An 18,315-nucleotide genomic window follows, 5' to 3' on the forward strand; every position below is an offset into this window, starting at 1 on the left:
GAAAATACTAAACAATACAGTGGTCAGCAGGAGGTGGCATTCAACCCATTACCACATCACGGTTGGCAAGAAGCGCAAGATAGAGATCCTGCAGTCAGATTGATCAAGACTCTAATATCCCAGGCTGATTCCAGGTTGGAGCCCACTGCCCCAGCAGAAGCACAGAGGCTGTGGAAAGAAGGGAGCCGGTTGTATCTGCAACGAGGCAAGTTGTGCAGAGGATCAATCCCAAGATGCATGAGAGGGTCTGCCAGATAGTTATACCTCAAGCATACGTGCCAGTGGTCCTGGAAGCCTACCATGATGGAGCTGGACACTTCAGCTGGAAGAAACTGGAAATGCTACTGAGAGAGCGCTTTTACTGGGCTGGGATGAGAGAATCCATCGAAGCATGGGGTAGAGATTGTGGTCCCTGTGTGCTGAGAAGGATGGTACCAGCCAGAGAGCCCCATTACAGCCGATCATCACCCGTCAGCTGTTGGAACTCATTGCTCTAGATCATGTCAAACTCACACCAAACAGGAGCGGATACACGTATGCACTCACGATGATAGACCACTACTCAAGATTCATGGTTGTGGTACCCGTTAAAGATCTAACGGCTCATACTGCGGCAAAGGCCTTCCAGGTACACTTCTGTAGTCCTCATGGCTACCTGGAGAGGGTCCTCATGGATCAAGGCCTTGCCTTCAAAGCGGAAATCTTCAAGGAGTTCTGCAGCCTGTACGGATGTAGGAAGATACGCACTACACCCTACCATGCCCAAACCAATGGGATGTGTGAGAAGATGAACCATCTAGTCATCAACCTGCTTAAGACTCTACCCCTTGAAGAACGGAACCAGTGGCCTGAGAGATTGCCCGAACTAGTGGACATGTATAACAACATTCCCATCAGTTCCACTAAGTATATGAGTGCTTACTAGAGATGAGCGAATTGGTCGCTGTTCGGCTCGAGTTCGGTTCGCCGATCGAGCGTCTCGTTCGAGTTCGGTGCCGCGAACGTTCGACGAACCGAACTCGAACCGCATAGGAAACAATGGCAGGCAATCACAAACACATAAAAACACCTAGAAAACACCCTCAAAGGTGTCCAAAAGGTGACAAACAACTCACAACACAACACAAACAAATGGGAAAGTGACAAGGACATATACTCATGCGAAAACAAAAGAGTTGGATAGGAAAAAAGAGGAGGAGACACAGATATATGAGTATATGCAAGGAAACATCGATGCCATTACTGTGCAACTTGAGCCCTGCTCATTTTAGGCTTCCAATCTGGATAAATTGCCTGAGCTTGCCACGTACGCCTTGGGAATCTTGTCATGTCCTGCAGCCAGCGTTCTCTCGGAACCTGTCTTCAGTGCTGCTGGGGGTCTGCTGGCAGATAAGCACACGTGTCTGTCCACTGACAATGTGGACATGGCTCTCAGAGGACTTTTCTTCCCCTGGCTCAGCCAGGGGAGGCGAAAGGCACGCGTATTTTTGAGAGTGCTTCATGCAAAGCATCTTTTTCTTTTTCAAAAGGGGGGTCAACTGATGCCAGTCAAGTGGGGTGTCTGTGGCCCAATTAGTGGAAACGAGAGAGACTGTGGTTGGAGTCCCCTCGCTTTTGAAAAAAGAACCAAGATGAACAAGTCATGTCTCTCAGAGGACTTTTCTTCCCCTGGGTCAGCCAGGAGAGGCCAAAGGCACGCGTATTTTTGAGAGTGCTTCATGCAAAGCATCTTTTTCTTTTTCAAAAGGGGGGTCAACTGATGCCAGTCAAGTGGGGTGTGTGTGGCCCAATTAGTGGAAACGAGGGAGACTGTGGTTGGAGTCCCCTCGCTTTTGAAAAAAGAACCAAGATGAACAAGTCATGGCTCTCAGAGGACTTTTCTTCCCCTGGGTCAGCCAGGGGAGGCCAAAGGCACGCGTATTTTTGAGAGTGCTTCAAGAAAAGCATCTTTTTCTTTTTCAAAAGGGGGTCAACTGATGCCAGTCAAGTGGGGTGTGTGTGGCCCAATTAGTGGAAACGAGGGAGACTGTGGTTGGAGTCCCCTCGCTTTTGAAAAAAGAACCAAGATGAACAAGTCATGGCTCTCAGAGGACTTTTCTTCCGCTGGCTCAGCCAGGGGAGGCCAAAGGCACGCGTATTTTTGAGAGTGCTTCATGCAAAGCATCTTTTTCTTTTTCAAAAGGGGGGTCAACTTATGCCAGTCAAGTGGGGTGTGAGTGGCCCAATTAGTGGAAACGAGGGAGACTGTAGTTGGAGTCCCCTTGCTGTGTTTTACATGCTCTTCGAAGGGCATGACATGGCTTAGAGGTTGACTTTTTGCATCTGCAAACTGTTGGCTACCAAAATGCTGCCTTTCCAACCTTTTTAACCGAGTATTTTCGAGACCTTATGCCCATCGCAGTGCCCCAAGTGCCGATGCCCAGGCGCCACTCCTTCTCCAACAAAGGCGTGCCCGCACTACACCAGCATGTCGCACCAAATATCACCGCTTCTTTGAGAAACTCTGTGTGACAGGGTGCATTTCACCACAGATACTTGGAACAGTAAGCATGGACAGGGGCGTTACATGTCGCTGACTGGGCACTGGGTAACTATGGTGATAGATGGAGAAGTGTCTGCTGTACAAGTCTTTCCGTCCCCACGAGTTGTGTGTTTAAATCCGTCCTCTGTATGTACAAGTTCCTCCACTGCTTCTGCCTCATCAACCTCGTGTTGTTCCTGCACCCCAGCCCAAACCCTGTGTGGTCAGGCCACCCTTCCTTGTAACTGCGCCCAAGGAATCCCACACACCTCCTTACTATGCTGGCAGCAGAGCTCAAGGCCATCAGGCAGTCAAATGTTTACTTTGAAATGTAGGGGAAATGTGAGACACCGCTGAGGAATTGTGGACGGTTAGCTCTGTAGAGTGAGACCGAGTATCATCAATGGTTGTCTCCACTCAACCAGCAGCCAGGGAATGCCGGGTGCGTCAATGATGCTAAACAGTCTTCGGCCCTTCTTCAGGGCAATGTGACACACGTGCCTTGTATGGCTCACGTGTTGAATCCGAATCTCCAGCAATTTTTAAAACACTATCCCTGCCTACATGTCCTTCTGTCGAGGGCACGGTGTAACGCCTGCCTGGATTGACACACTCAGACGGGCTGTAAAGGATAGGCTACTCACCAAGCTGGACCCCCAGAACCCTGAAACCCTTTAATCCCTATACAGTGATGTTGAATGACACAGGGTACAAGTTGATCAATACCCGTGGAAGGCTGCAGTTCCAGAGAATAGTAGTCATGCAGGGTCAAAACATTAATTGAGGAAGAGGAACAGAATGGGAGGGACAGGACTTAATCAGAAAACAAGCAGAGGTGAAATGAAAATCGGCCAACGAGGTACCTAAACAGCAAGCAGGAAAAGTAGTCAGGTAACAAGCACACAAACTCATAAAACTAAACTGGGAGTAACAGTAACCAGAGGTTCATAGCTATGTTTGGCAGTGGTCTTCAGACAGGAGGGGCCTAAAAAAGGGTGTTGTGTCTTCCTATTGGTTGTAGCTGAATGATGGTACTTCATCTGTGAGATACCCACCACCTGCATTCAGCCTGTGGTTCTGCATCTGTCAAGGTAACACATACCAGTGGGTGAGCATAACCTGTGTCCACCTGCACCGCTGGCGTCGACTCCTCTCCCATCATCAGCACTATGCACGAAAGGAACACGTTGTCACCTTGCGACAGGAGTACAAATTGACATAGCGGACTACGGTGGTGACTTAACAGCTGTGTGCGGCAATGATGCAAACATGGCAGCATGCCTTCGTCAGGCCCATGTGACACACGTGACTTGTATGGCTCACGTGTTTAATCTGATTCTCCAGCAATTTTTAAAACAACATCCCGGCCTACATGGCCTTGTACAGCGGGCACGCTCGCTATGAGCTCACTTCCATCGTTTGCACCCACTGGCTCAACAACTTTCATCACTCCTGAAGTCTTAAGGTCTGGCAGTTAAACGTCAGAAATGCGATGTTCCGACATGCAGGAATTTTAATCTGCACATGTTGCAGCGTCTGTGGCAGCACCGCAGAGCCCAGCTGAAATACGTTATTATGACGTATACCCTGGGCTAACTTGATCCAGAGGTGATGCAGATCACGCTGCTGGAGTGGTGTCAGATCAAAGACATATGCACCGTTCTACACAGTTTACAAATGTCGACGCAGATGTTTAACACTGGCGATGACATTCTCAGCGTGACAATTTTGGTCATCTACATGATGGAACACACTGTAAGTATTATTCGGAGTCAGGTGTTGGTCCAAGAGGAAGGGAGGAAGTACTGGAGGAGTCATATGCGGAAGGGATAACAAGATCTACAAGGTCCAGACGTTCAGCGGCACCTTGTTGGCAGTCATGGTACGGTGGGGGAGAGGGATTATCAAGGGAGCATAGTATCAACAAAACAGTTGAGGAAGGTGCAGGAGCCCAGGAAGAAAATGGAGGACGAACTGGCGATGGGCATGGAAGACTCAGCAGATTAGTGAGAGCTTGCTCACATTTTGGTTGTGCGAGGTTGTGGGGAGAGGGCAGAGGAAGGAGGCACGATTCTCACCTCTCCGCCACCAAGACACCAAGGACTTTGTCCTCCTGGATGCTCAAGACACATGAGCACCTTCTTGCTGCACTACCTACAACATGACCCTCGGATTGTACGAATTACAAGTCATGCTGACTACTGGGTTGCCACACTGTTAGATCCCCGGTACAACACAAAATTTTGCGAAATAACTCCTGCCATAGAAAGGGACGCACGTGTGCAGGAGAATCAGCAGAAGGTGGTACTCAATCTTAGATCTGCTTTTCCACCAAACACCAGTGGTGCACAGAGTGAATCTCAACGCTTTTTCATCGATAGGAGGAAATGGTCTTACTTGTCCACATCTGAGGGACCGAGGGCTGGCTGCTGTGCTGAGACGACGTTGAGTACGGTGTCTCTGCAGAGTTGCATAGTTGCATTGAGTATTTTTGGTCATATACAAACTGAGTTGAAAAAGGACAGATGCTGGTGGAAAGGGGAACAGGTGTGTTGGAAAGGGTAAAAAAGTTTGTGTCCGTGGGTGTGGTGGTAAAGCAACATTAACATTTGCTGAAGAAACAACATCTGGTATGGTGGGACTGGCAGATTTGGATAAGGTGGTACATACTATGTTACCGCTATATCAAAAATATTAAGAAGAAAAGAAAGAGAAAGGTAGATATCCCAATCGCCATTCGGTGTCCACCGTGCTCATAGATGGAAAAGGAGAGGTTGGCAACTGGAAGGTTAGGTGGAGGATACAGAGCAGGTTGACTCTCAAACAAATAGTAGCCTGAACCGAGTTAGACGCAATAGCTAGTTTAATAGCTTGGCACCTGTGAAGCACAAATGGAGTACAACAGCCACTTTTTGTATGCCACTGAATGGCAGCATTTTTTGCTATTATTATAGCTTATTAAAAAAAGAGCAGGAGGGTGTAATGCAGTGGTACTGCAAATAGCTTTGCACCAGTGGGACACTAATGGAAGTCCAACAGCCACTTTTAGGATGCCACTGAATGGCAGCATTTTTTGCTATTATTATAGCTTATTAAAAACAGAGCAGGAGGGTGTAATGCAGTGGTACTGCAAATAGCTTTGCACCAGTGGGACACTAATGGAAGTCCAACAGCTACTTTTAGGATGCCACTAAATGGCAGCATTTTTTGCTATTATTATAGCTTTTAAAAACAGAGCAGGAGGGTGTAATGCAGAGGTGCTGTAAATAGCTTGGCAACTGTGGGGCACAAATGGAGTACAACAGCCACTTTTTGTATGCCACTGAATGGCAGCATGTTTTGCTATTATTATTATAGCTTTTAAAAACAGAGCAGGAGGGTGTAATGCAGTGGTACTGCAAATAGCTTTGCACCAGTGGGACACTAATGGAAGTCCAACAGCCACTTTTTGTATGCCACTAAGTTGCAGAATTTTTTGCTATTATTATAGCTTATTAAAAACCGAGCAGGAGGGTGTAATGCAGAGGTGCTGTAAATAGCTTGGCACCTGTGGGGCACAAATGGAGTACAACAGCCACTTTTTGTATGCCACTGAATGGCAGCAAGTTTTGCTATTATTATAGCTTTTAAAAACAGAGCAGGAGGGTGTAATGCAGTGGTACTGCAAATAGCTTTGCACCAGAGGAACACTAATGGAAGTCCAACAGCCACTTTTAGGATGCCACTAAATGGCAGCATTTTTTGCTATTATTATAGCTTTTAAAAACAGAGCAGGAGGGTGTAATGCAGAGGTGCTGTAAATAGCTTGGCACCTGTGGGGCACAAATGGAGTACAACAGCCACTTTTTGTATGCCACTGAATGGCAGCATGTTTTGCTATTATTATAGCTTTTAAAAACAGAGCAGGAGGGTGTAATGCAGTGGTACTGCAAATAGCTTTGCACCAGTGGGACACTAATGGAAGTCCAACAGCCACTTTTAGGATGCCACTGAATGGCAGCATGTTTTGCTATTATTATAGCTTTTAAAAAAAGAGCAGGAGGGTGTAATGCAGTGGTACTGCAAATAGCTTTGCACCAGTGGGACACTAATGGAAGTCCAACAGCCACTTTTTGTATGCCACTAAGTTGCAGCATTTTTTGCTATTATTATAGCTTATTAAAAACCGAGCAGGAGGGTGTAATGCCACCAGTGCTGTAAATAGCTTGGCACCTGTGGGGCACAAATGGAGTACAACAGCCACTTTTTGTATGCCACTGAATGGCAGCATGTCTTGCTATTATTATAGCTTTTAAAAACAGAGCAGGAGGGTGTAATGCAGTGGTACTGCAAATAGCTTTGCACCAGTGGGACACTAATGGAAGTCCAACAGCCACTTTTAGGATGCCACTAAATGGCAGCATTTTTTGCTATTATTATAGCTTTTAAAAACAGAGCAGGAGGGTGTAATGCAGTGGTACTGCAAATAGCTTTGCACCAGAGGAACACTAATGGAAGTCCAACAGCCACTTTTAGGATGCCACTGAATGGCAGCATTTTTTGCTATTATTATAGCTTATTAAAAACAGAGCAGGAGGGTGTAATGCAGTGGTAGTGCAAATAGCTTTGCACCAGTGGGACACTAATGGAAGTCCAACAGCCACTTTTAGGATGCCACTAAATGGCAGCATTTTTTGCTATTATTATAGCTTTTAAAAACAGAGCAGGAGGGTGTAATGCCACCAGTGCTGTAAATAGCTTGGCACCTGTGGGGCACAAATGGAGTACAACAGCCAATTTTTGTATGCCACTGAATGGCTGAATTTTTTGCTATTATTATAGCTTATTAAAAACAGAGCAGGAGAATGTAATGCAGAGGTGCTGTAAATAGCTTGGCACCTGTGGGGCACAAATGGAGTACAACAGCCACTTTTTGTATGCCACTGAATGGCAGCATTTTTTGCTATTATTATGGCTTTTAAAAACAGAGCAGGAGGGTGTAATGCAGTGGTACTGCAAATAGCTTTGCACCAGTGGGACACTAATGGAAGTCCAACAGCCACTTTTTGGATGCCACTGAATGGCAGCATTTTTTGCTATTATTATAGCTTATTAAAAACAGAGCAGGAGGGTGTAATGCAGTGGTACTGCAAATAGCTTTGCACAAATGGGACACTAATGGAAGTCCAACAGCCACTTTTAGGATGCCACTAAGTTTACTCAGTGTTTGCTAGTATAATGGCTTAGTAACAATGAGTTTGAGTGTGCAATGCAGAGGTGCTTCACATAGATTTGCACCAGTGGGACACTAATGGAAGTCCAACAGCCACTTTTAGGATGCCACTAAGTTTACTCAATGATTGCTAGTATAATGGCTTAGTAACAATGAGCTTGAGTGTGCAAAGTGCAGGAGGCTACAGTGGCAGGGTTGTGGGTCTGGGTAGAGGAAAGGAAGCCTGCCTTTCTATCCCTCCTAATGGGGAAATGCAGCGAGGAAATCCCTGACCTTAGCTACACAGACGCTGTCATCTTGTGTAGCTGTTAAAATCTGTTTTCACGGACCTGTCACCTATGGCTCTGACCCTGCCGGTATTAGCCCTTAAAAGGACTAATAGAAACTTCTATACCTATTCTGTATAGCACTGTGTATAGAGCGTACACAGCAGTATCGGATACAGGAGCTACGCCAGCGGTGACTGACGCAGAAGGCAGATAATGGCGTGCTGGAGGAAAATGTCTATTTTTATAATGCAGGGACATGTGACATGGACATCCTATCACACATGCCGTTGCTTCTCTGGCTAAAAGTCCACTTAGCTGTCTGTGTGTCTGGGATTGGCTGACATGCTGGCCCGCCCCACTACACGCGCGCGCTTAGGGAAGGAAGACAAGGGAGAAAAAAAAAAATGGCGATCGCCATTATCCATACAGCAGTGATCTGAATGCGCTGTTCCCGCACACTATACGCTGAAATTTCATAATAGTGTGAGTCACAGAGTGACTTACACTATTACAGCGGAAAGCCAGCTAGTAATTAGCTTGTCTTTTTGCTGCTAGAACCGTTCTTGAACGTATCTAGAACTATCGAGCTTTAGCAAAAAGCTCGAGTTCTAGTTCGATCTAGAACAGCCCCCAAAATAACTCGAACCGCGAACTGGAGAACCGCGAACCGCGCTTAACTCTACTGCTTACCTCATGAGGGTGAGGCCTGGAAGATTGCCGGTGGACTTGGACATGGAGGTTGAGGTAACTGAAACCATTTCCCCAACTACTGATTGGGACTCCAAACGTCAGATGCAGTACAAGCAAATCCAGGAGTATGTGGAAAGAAACTTGGACCAAAGCAGGGAAAAGCAAGATCAACACTTCAACAAACAGGCAAAAGCTGCCCCCTTTGAACCGGGAGAAGTGGTGCTGAAGAGAAAGAGGAAGCTACATAAATTGGACGACCAGTGGGAGAAGATTCCCTATGTCATACAACCCTCTGACTTTGATAATCGGAAGACCTGTCTTATTAGCAAAGACCAAGGAAGAACTACGGCTACAGTCTCCAGGGACCACCTGAAAAGGTGTCCGGAACCTCTTAAGATCCCCGAAAAAGTTCCCACTCCTGCCCTGGGTGTCGAGAAAAGGAAGGAGGTGATCCACACCATCCTAGGCAACTACCCAGCAGATTGGCCTATGCAAAATGGAGCAGTGATTGTCCCCGTTCTAACATTCCCACAACCCGTGGAAGAACCAGAACCAGAGAGGCCTGCTGACATTGCACCAGTACACCCACCTAGAGTCGCATCTGTATCCATGCCATGCACCCTCAGGTTTCTACCTACAGTACCCATCACAGAGAGTGAGGAACCCGTAGATAGTACAACTCCACAGGGCCTAGGAGAGAACTTAGGGTTGAGGAGGTCTACACGCCCTAACCTAGGTCATCCACCACTCAGATACAGGGAGTAAGTGATGCCTAAATGTACTTGTATATAATAATGTATGAATATATACAAACTGTAAATGTTGATTAGTTGTTAATGTCAAAAAGCCAATTAACCGTGTACTTCACCTGATTCATTTGCATGAGAAGAAGGAGTAAACAGGTAGCGGAACTCGGCTACCCCCTTTCCCTGTTTTAACCCAGCTTTACCCCTATTCTTGTTTATGGACCATGGCCTCAGGACTAGCAGAGGCCACCCAAAAACTTTCTTGATTTATTGTACATATCCCCAATTTGCCTTCTTGTTCCTGTGCCCACCAGGACTGTAACACCCACTGGAGAGGACTGGTTAGAGGAAGGGCCCGTAGTAGAGTCGGCCGAGGCCCAGTCACTACCAAAACCAGTGGCTAACCTCAAGGCCAGAGGGTTCTAGACTTTGGGAGTCTTTGGGGTGGACTGGTGTGAAAGGGACTCTGTTATGCAACGTTCAAGAAATGTGCCTTCCTTTAAAGGGATGAAATGTTCAAAGTTTTAGATGTTATGCTTTTACCTTCTTACATTTTTACAGAAGCAGTTACAATAAAAACCGGTGCCAGAAAGCCCGAGGACGGGCTGTGTTTTATCAAGGGGGAGTGTGACGCACTGACAAAATTAGGTTGTCACAGGAAACTGCACCCCTCTTCCAGATGGAGGATTCTCTCCCCTTTGACCAACACAACCCCACACAAATGCAGAACACCAGCCACAAAAGCCTAGTCACCCCCCAAGGACAATAGGGACACACCAGTGGGCGGGGCCAGGCAAATGGTGATGCCCAACTAGGGGTCTTCAGGTGTCAAGGGGAGGAAACATGTCAGTCTGAGTTAGAGAGACACAGTTAGATGGAGACAGTGGAAGTGACAGGAGTGAAGTGGTAGTCGGGGATTGTAGCTCCCGTATTACCGGACTACCTGAGCTGACTAGGTGGCAGATGGCAGAGCAGGGCCACTGGCGACGGAGATCCAGTTGCGGGAGACCTTAAGTGGAACAGGGCAGGGTTGTAGCCTGTCGGTGCCGACATCGGGAATCCGGTCCGGAGGCCGTGCACAGTCGGGGTACCTGAACTCTAGGGCGAGGACAGCTGCAACCACCTTTCCAATCAACCAGCAGGGGACAAGATTCCAAGTCTTGTCCCACTAGCAGCCCAGATAAAGCGAGACAGAAGCCAACGCGGGGGATAGGGCGTCTGCAAGTGCCTGTTAAAATCCCAAGGGTCAGTTCTCACGGGCAACAGCTCCCACAGCAAAGACACCGGGAGCAGACTTTTCCCGTTTCATGCGGACTAGTCAACACACCAGACAAAAATACCAAAGTGCAGAAGGAAGGGCCCCTGTTCTGGCCACAAGTGTGTGGAACCCGAGCATACCCCTCCGTCGGCTACCGGTATCCGGCCGTTGGTTTACTATCTGGACTCTGTGTGATTTGTTCAAAAACAGTGAGTACACCGGTATCATCCGGTCCAGCCCTGCAGACTGCGTCCCAGCACTCTACTCCATCTACACCTGGTCCCCAGGACTATACCTTCCCTACCCGTGGAGGGGATACCATCCTGCTGCCCCACTCCATCAGCTCCAGGCATCCCATACCAAGGCAGCGGTGGTGTCATCAACAATCACTGCAACCCACGGGTGGCGTCACTGTCAAACTCTCCCCTGTAAATAACCCCCCCTTTTCTCTCTTGTGGGTGATGGACAGGTGCACAAGCCCGGTTCCGGTTGCCACTCGAGCCACAGCAATGACCCCGGATCCGAGCGTATCGAGCAGCCCCATGGCCATGGTCTGTCCCCCGCCCACAACACTGTAAGGTTGAGTGGTAAATGTTGGTGGCAAGCCATTTTTAGGTCTCTCCAGAGATGCTCAATTGAGTTTTGGTCAGGGGTCTGGCTGGGCCAGTCAAGAATGGTCACAGAGTTGTTCTGAAGCCACACCTTTGTTATTTTAGCTGTGTGGTTAGGGCATTGTCTTGTTGGAAGGTGAACCTTCGGCCAAGTCGGAGGTCCAGAGCACTCTGGAAGAGGTTTTCTTCCAGCATAACTATGTACTTGGCCGTATTCATCTTTCCTTCAATTGCAACTAGTCGTCCTGTGCCTGCAGTTGAACATGTTTAACTGTTGGGGTTGTATTGGGCAGGTGATGAGCAGTGCCTGGTTTTCTCCACACATACCGCTTAGAATTATCACCAGAAAGTTCTATCTTTGTCTCATCAGACAAAAGAATCTTATTTCCCCTTTATCTGGGGTCCTTCATGGTTTTTTTTGCAAACGCTAAGCAGGCTTTCAAATGTTTTGCACTGAGGAGAGGCTTCCATTGGGTCATTCTGCCATAAAGGCCCGACTGGTGGAGGAGTGCAGTGATAGTTGACTTTGTGAAACTTTCTCCCATCTTTCTACTGCATTTCTGGAGCTCAGACACAGTGATCTTGGGGTTTTTCTTTACCTCTTTCACCAAGGCTCTTCTCCAATGATTGCTCAGTTTAGCTGGATATCCATGTCTAGGAAACGTTCTGGGGGTCCCAAACGTCTGTCATTTAAGGATTATGGAGGCCATTGTGCTCTTAGGAACCTTGAGTACTGCAGAAATTCTTTTGTAACCTTGGCCAGATCTGTGCCTTGCCACAATTCTGTCTCTGAGCTCCTTGGGCTGTTCCTTTTACCTCATGATTCTCATTTGGTCTGTCATGCACTATGAGCTGTGAGGTCTTATATAGACAGGTGTGTGCCTTACCAAATCAAGTCCTATCAGTTTAATTAAACACAGCTGAACTCCAATGAATGAGTAGAACCATCTCAAGGAGGATCACAAGGAAATGGACAGCTTGTGACTTGTAATAAGAGTGTCTGAATAAAGGGCTGAATACTTATGACTAGAGATAAGCGAGCCTCTAGAGGCTCGAGTTCGGTTCGGTTCGTCGAGCGGAGGCCGCATTTGAGTTCGGCTCAACGAACCGTTCGACGAACCTCTCAAGCCCCATTGAAACCCATCGAACCCCATTGAAAACAATGGGAGGCAAACACAAAAACATAAAAACACATTAAAAATGTACACATACAGTTAATAAACATTGCCATAACACTTACAGGTCCCCGCGACGTGTCCTGCACTCTGTCTCCCGCCGCTTTTCCTTCCGATAATCATTGCGTCCTCCCAGTAACCAGCACTGATGATAGGACCTTCCGTGACGTCAAAAAAAGCATGTGACCAGTCACGTGTCTATTATCTCATTGGCTACAGACTGGTCACATGGCTATGACGTCATGCTAGGTCCTGTCATTATACTCCGTACGCGGTGATCGTTCCAGCATCTGCGTATACCGGCGAAATGCTCTTGCACATGGTCGACTCCCCGTTCTGCTTCCCCATTCTGTTATTCACCGGCTGCCACAGCCACTGCTATAGCAACCCGCCTGTCAGTGGTGACATCACCGCTTACAGCCTGCAGCCTCTGCTCACTGACTGAGTGAATAGACTGCAGTGCACTGGGAACAGCAGCGTCTTCCTCCTATGCAGCGCTGTCTGATGTAGCAGAGCTGCATGGGTTGAAGGAGAAAGAAGACAGAAGACCATGGATTGTGGAGGGATGAGAGGGATTAATAAACATAGAGTCTCTAATGTGTCTGTATGTTTATTTCTATTAAAGTATTTTTTCTCTGTGTGGTGTCTTTTTTTTAACCCTTTATTGGAGATTCTTAATGAACGGGTCAAACTTGCCTGACATTAAGAATCTCTGACTTAATACTAGCTAGTAAAACAAAGCTAGTATTAACTCATTATTACCCATCAAGCCACCCGTAACCAGGGCAGATGGAGGACTTGGATACAGCGCCAGATGATAGTACTTCTATGAAAGCGCCATTTTCTGGGGCGGCTGCGGACTGCAATTGGCAGCAGAGGGGCCCAGAAAGCTCGGGCTAACCTGTGCTACGGATTCCAATCCCCAGCTGCCTAGTTGTACCTGGCTGGACACAAAAATGGAGCGAAGCTCATGTCGATTTTTTTTTTTTAATTATTTCATGAAATTCATGAAATAATTAAAAAAAGGGGCTTCCCTATTTTATTATTTTCCAGCCGGGTACAAATAGGCAGCTGGGGGTTGGGGGCAGCCGTACCTGCCTGCTGTACCTGGCTAGTATACAAAAATATGGCAAAGCCCACGTCATTTCTTTGGTGGGCAAAAAACTCCTGCATACAGTCCTGGATGGAGTATGCTGAGCCTTGTAGTTCTGCAGTTGCTGTCCGCTCTCCTGCATACACTAGTGAATGGAGCATGCTGAGCCTTGTAGTTCTGCAGCTGCTGTCTGCTCTCCTCCATACAGACAGACAGCAGCTGCAGAACTACAAGGCTCAGCATACTCCATCCAGGACTGTATGCAGGAGTTTTTTGCCCCCAAGAAAACTTATGTGGGCTTCGCCATGTTTTTGTATGCTAGCCAGGTACAGAAGGCAGCTACAGGCTGCCCCCAACCCCCAGCTGCCTATTTGTACCTGGCTGGTAACCAAAAATATAGGGAAGCCCTTTTTTTTTTTTAATTATTTCATGAATTTCATGAAATAATTAAAAAAAATAAAATGACATGGGCTTCGCCCAATTTTTCTGTCCAGACAGGTACAACTAGACAGCTGGGGATTGGAATCTTCAGCGCAGGGTGCCCAAGCTTTCTGGGCACCCATGCTGCAAATTGCAGTCTGCAGCCGCCCCAGAAAATGGCGCTTTCATAGAAGCGCCATCTTCTGGCACTGTATCCAACTCTCCAGCTGCCCTGGTGACGGGTGGCTCACTGGGTAATAATGGGGTTAGGGCTAGCTGTATAGTAGCAACTGGCCCAAAGCCCGAAAGTCATGGTGTCACGCCAATATTAGACATCGCCACCATGAATTTCTAGTACAGATAAAAAAATTGTTTAAAAGAACAGAGAGTCCTCAGTGGTTGATACCTTTAAAAGGTATCAACCACTGAGGACTCTCTGTTCTTTTAAACAATTTTTTTATCTCTACTGGCTAACACGGTACAAAGATATATTTTACTAGTACAGATAAAAAAAAACAACACAGAAAAATATTTTTATTACAAATAAAACACAACACAATTAGTGACTCCATCTTTATTGAAATAAAGAACCCCCCTCCGCAGTAATCCTGGGTCAAGGGTCCCGCGCCGTCCAATCCGGATCCAATATCATCTGATCGGTTTGCTGGAAGGCAAAGCAATCAGATGATGTGTCAGGTTCAAGGGCCTGAATCACATGACACAGGAGCTGATTGTATAAATGGCTCTTATACAATCAGCTGATAGATCAGGGAAAAAACCCCCAGAAAACTACACACATCAGTGCAAACTCCTGTAGGACAGCATCAGCTGATAGTTTAGCCTGCCGGGCGTTATACAGCCGGCCTCACCGCTCGACTTATCGTGTCAGCTGAACGCATCAGCTGATCATCACCAAGTCTGAAAAAGAGAGAGAGAGAAAGAAGAGAGAGAAAAGATAGCGAAAAGAGAGAGAAAAGAGAGAGAAAAGAGAGAGAGGAGAGAGAGAGAAGAGAGAGAGAGGAGAGAGGGAGAGAGAGAGAGAGAGAAGAAAGAGAGGAGAGAAGAGAGAGAAGAGAGAGAGAGGAGAGAGAAGAGAGAGAGAGAAGAGGAGAGAAGAGAGAGTCAAGAGAGAGAGAAGAGAGAAAGGGGAGAGGAGAGAGAGCGAGAGAGAGAGGGAAAAAGAGAAAGAGATACTGAGAAAAAGAGAGAGAGAGAAAAAGAGAGAGGAGAGAGAGAGGGGGGGGGGAGAGAGTGATAGAGAGAAAAAGAGAGAGAGAAAAAAAGAGAGAGAGAAAGAGAGAAAAAGAGGGAGAAAAGAAAGTGAGACAGGAGAGAGAAGAGAGAGAGAGGAGAGAGAAGAGAGAGAGAAGAGGAGAGAAGACAGAGAGAGGAGAGAGAGACAGAAGAGAGAGAGAAGAGAGAGAGGAGAGAGGAGAGAGAGAGGGAAAAAGAGAAAAAGAGAGATTGAGAAAAAGAGAGAGAGAAAGAGAGAGAAAAAGAGAGAGAGAGAGGAGAGATGGAGGGAGAGAGGGAGAGGAGAGAGGGAGAAGAGAGAGAGAAGAGAGAGATGAGAGAGAGAGAAAGAGAGGAAAAACGAGAAAAAGAGAGACTGAGAAAAAGAGAGAGAAAGAGAAAAAAAGAGAGAGAGAGGAGGGAGAGGAGAGAGAGAAAGAGAGAGAGAAAAAAGAGAGAGAGAGAGGAGGGAGAGGAGAGAGACAGAGGGAGAGAGAGATAGAGAGAGAGAGAGAGAAAAAGAGAGAGAGAAAAAGAGAGAGAGAAAGAGAGAGAGAGAAAGAGAGAGAGAGAGAAAGAGAGAGAGAGAGAAAAAGAGAGAGAGAGAAAGAGAGAGAAAGAGAGAGAAAAAGAGAGAGAGAGAGGGGGAGAGGAGAGGGGGAGAGGAGAGAGAAGAGAGAGATGAGAGAGAGAGAGAAAGAGAGAAGAAAAACGAGAAAAGAGAGACTGAGAAAAAGAGAGAGAGAGAAAAAGAGAGAAAAAGAGAGAGAGAGTAGAGAGAGGAGAGACAGAGGGAGAGAGAGATAGAGAAAGAGAGAAAAAGAGAGAGAGAGAAGAGAGAGAGGAGAGAGCAATGCAGCCTCATTCCGTGAACTGCTCTGATTTTAGAGGTGTGTCCTGTGGCTCACAGCTGATGTCCGGCTCCTCCCCTCAGTGCATAATTAAATTAAATTATAATTATAAATATATAATAATTATAATTTAAAATAAAAAAAAAAAAAAAAATCTTTACTGGGACCAGGACTCTTGAAGGTATGCTTCTTAGGTGAGCGCTCTATCCACTGAGATACTGCCTCTAATGATATAGATAGGCAGATTTGGTAATCTTGAAGTCTGCATTGCTGATGGCTCTGCTGACCGCGCAATTCACTTCATTGCTACGTGGAACTGATACAAAGCACTCATGTTCTGTAGCAGAGCTGACAGCGTCGTGTGGATTATGTCGGATCTGGAGGGGTATTTGGGGATTTTAATAAAATGGTGAAACAGGGTGTTTTTTTGTCTTTTATTCCAAATAAAGGATTTTTCGCTGTGGGGTGTTTCTTTACTTTCACTTTCAATTTGATCATGGAAGGTGTCTCGGGGAGACGCCTGCTATGATTAACTCATTATTACCCCGATTGCCACCGCACCAGGGCAATTTGGCATGAGCTGGGTGGAGTCTCAGGACTGTCGCATCTAATGGATGCGGCAATTTCGAGCGGCTGCTGGGTGATTTTGTTAGGGTGGTGGACTCCCCATAATGTGGCGCTCCCCATCCTGACAATGCCAGCCTCCAGCCGTGTGGATTTATCCTGGCTGGTATCAAATATGGGGGAACCGCATTTTTTTATTTATTTATTATTATTTATTTATTTTACTGCATGATATCATTTAAAATTAAATTAAAAATAAAAAATTAAAAAAAAATAAATTAAAATCTTTACTAGGAACAGGACTAGAACTAGAAGTTATTCTTCTTAGGTGAGCGCTCTATGCACTGAGCTTCTGTCTCTAATGATAAAGATAGCCAGATGTGTTAATCTTGACGTATGCATTGCAGAGTGAAGTCTCTGGTCACAGCTCGATTCACTTCATTACTATGTGGAGAGGACACAGTGTGATCATGTTCTACGGTGCTGCTGCATCTTCATGTAGCAGAGCTAGCAGAGCTGACAGTGTCATGTGGATTACGTCGGACCTGGATGTGTATTTGGGGATTAATAAACTGGTAAAAGAGGATGTTTTTTTTGTCTTGTATTCCAAAAAAAGGATTTTTCGCTGTGTGTGTTTCTTTACTTTCACTTCCAGGTTGATCATGGAAGGTGTCTCGGGGAGACGCTTGTCATGATTAACCTCTTATTACCCCGTTTGCTACCACAGCAGGGCAATTCGGGATGAGCTGGGTAGAGTCCCGGGACTGTCGCATCTAATGGATGTGGCAATTCCGGGCGGCTGCTGGGTGATATTGTTAGGGTGGTGGGCTCCCGATAACGTGACAATACCAGCCTCCAGCCATGTGGCTTTATCCTGGCTGATATCAAATATGGGGGGAACCGCATTTTTTTTTATTTATTTATTTATTTTACTGCACGATATAGACCTGCCCACCGGCGGCTGTGATTGGTTGCAGTGAGACAGCTGTCACTCATCGTGGGGGCGTGTCTGACTGCAACCAATCATGGGTGCCAGTGGGCGGGGAAAGCACCAAATACCTGATTGAATAATGAAGCGGCAGCCATTTTCTAAAGAGGAAAAGACACTGCAGATTTGTGACAGCCGTGCCGCGCCGCGCCCGTGATCGGTGAGTAGGAAACAGAAAGGGATTGTGCTGGGGACGCAGGACGCGTGCAGATAGCAACGTGTGCACATAGCCTTACTGTGAAAAGCCACGTTTTTGTTGATTGAACCGTTCTCGAACTTAACTCGAACTGTCAAGCTTTTAGCAAAAAACTCGAGTTCGAGCTCGAACACCCCCCAAAATCACTCGAACATGAAATTGCCGAACTTCGAACCTCGAACATCCCTCATCTCTACTTATGACCATGTGATAATTCAGTTTTTCTTGTTTAATAAATGTGCAAAAATGTCTACATTTTTGGTTATTTTTTTGGCAAGATGGGGTGCAGAGTGTACATTAATTAGAAAAAAAATTTACTTTTTTAAATGTACCAAATGGCTGCAATGAAAGAAATAGTGAAAAATGTAAAGGGGTCTGAATACTTTCGTACCGACTGTCTTTGTGAGAATATCAAAAAATTGGCAAACATTTTGCGATTTTCAAACTTTGACATTTTATGCTCATAAATGCAAGAGTTATGTCGCACA

This window comes from Anomaloglossus baeobatrachus, chromosome 7, assembly GCF_048569485.1.
Source record: "Anomaloglossus baeobatrachus isolate aAnoBae1 chromosome 7, aAnoBae1.hap1, whole genome shotgun sequence".
In the NCBI taxonomy this organism is placed as follows: Eukaryota; Metazoa; Chordata; class Amphibia; order Anura; family Aromobatidae; genus Anomaloglossus; species Anomaloglossus baeobatrachus.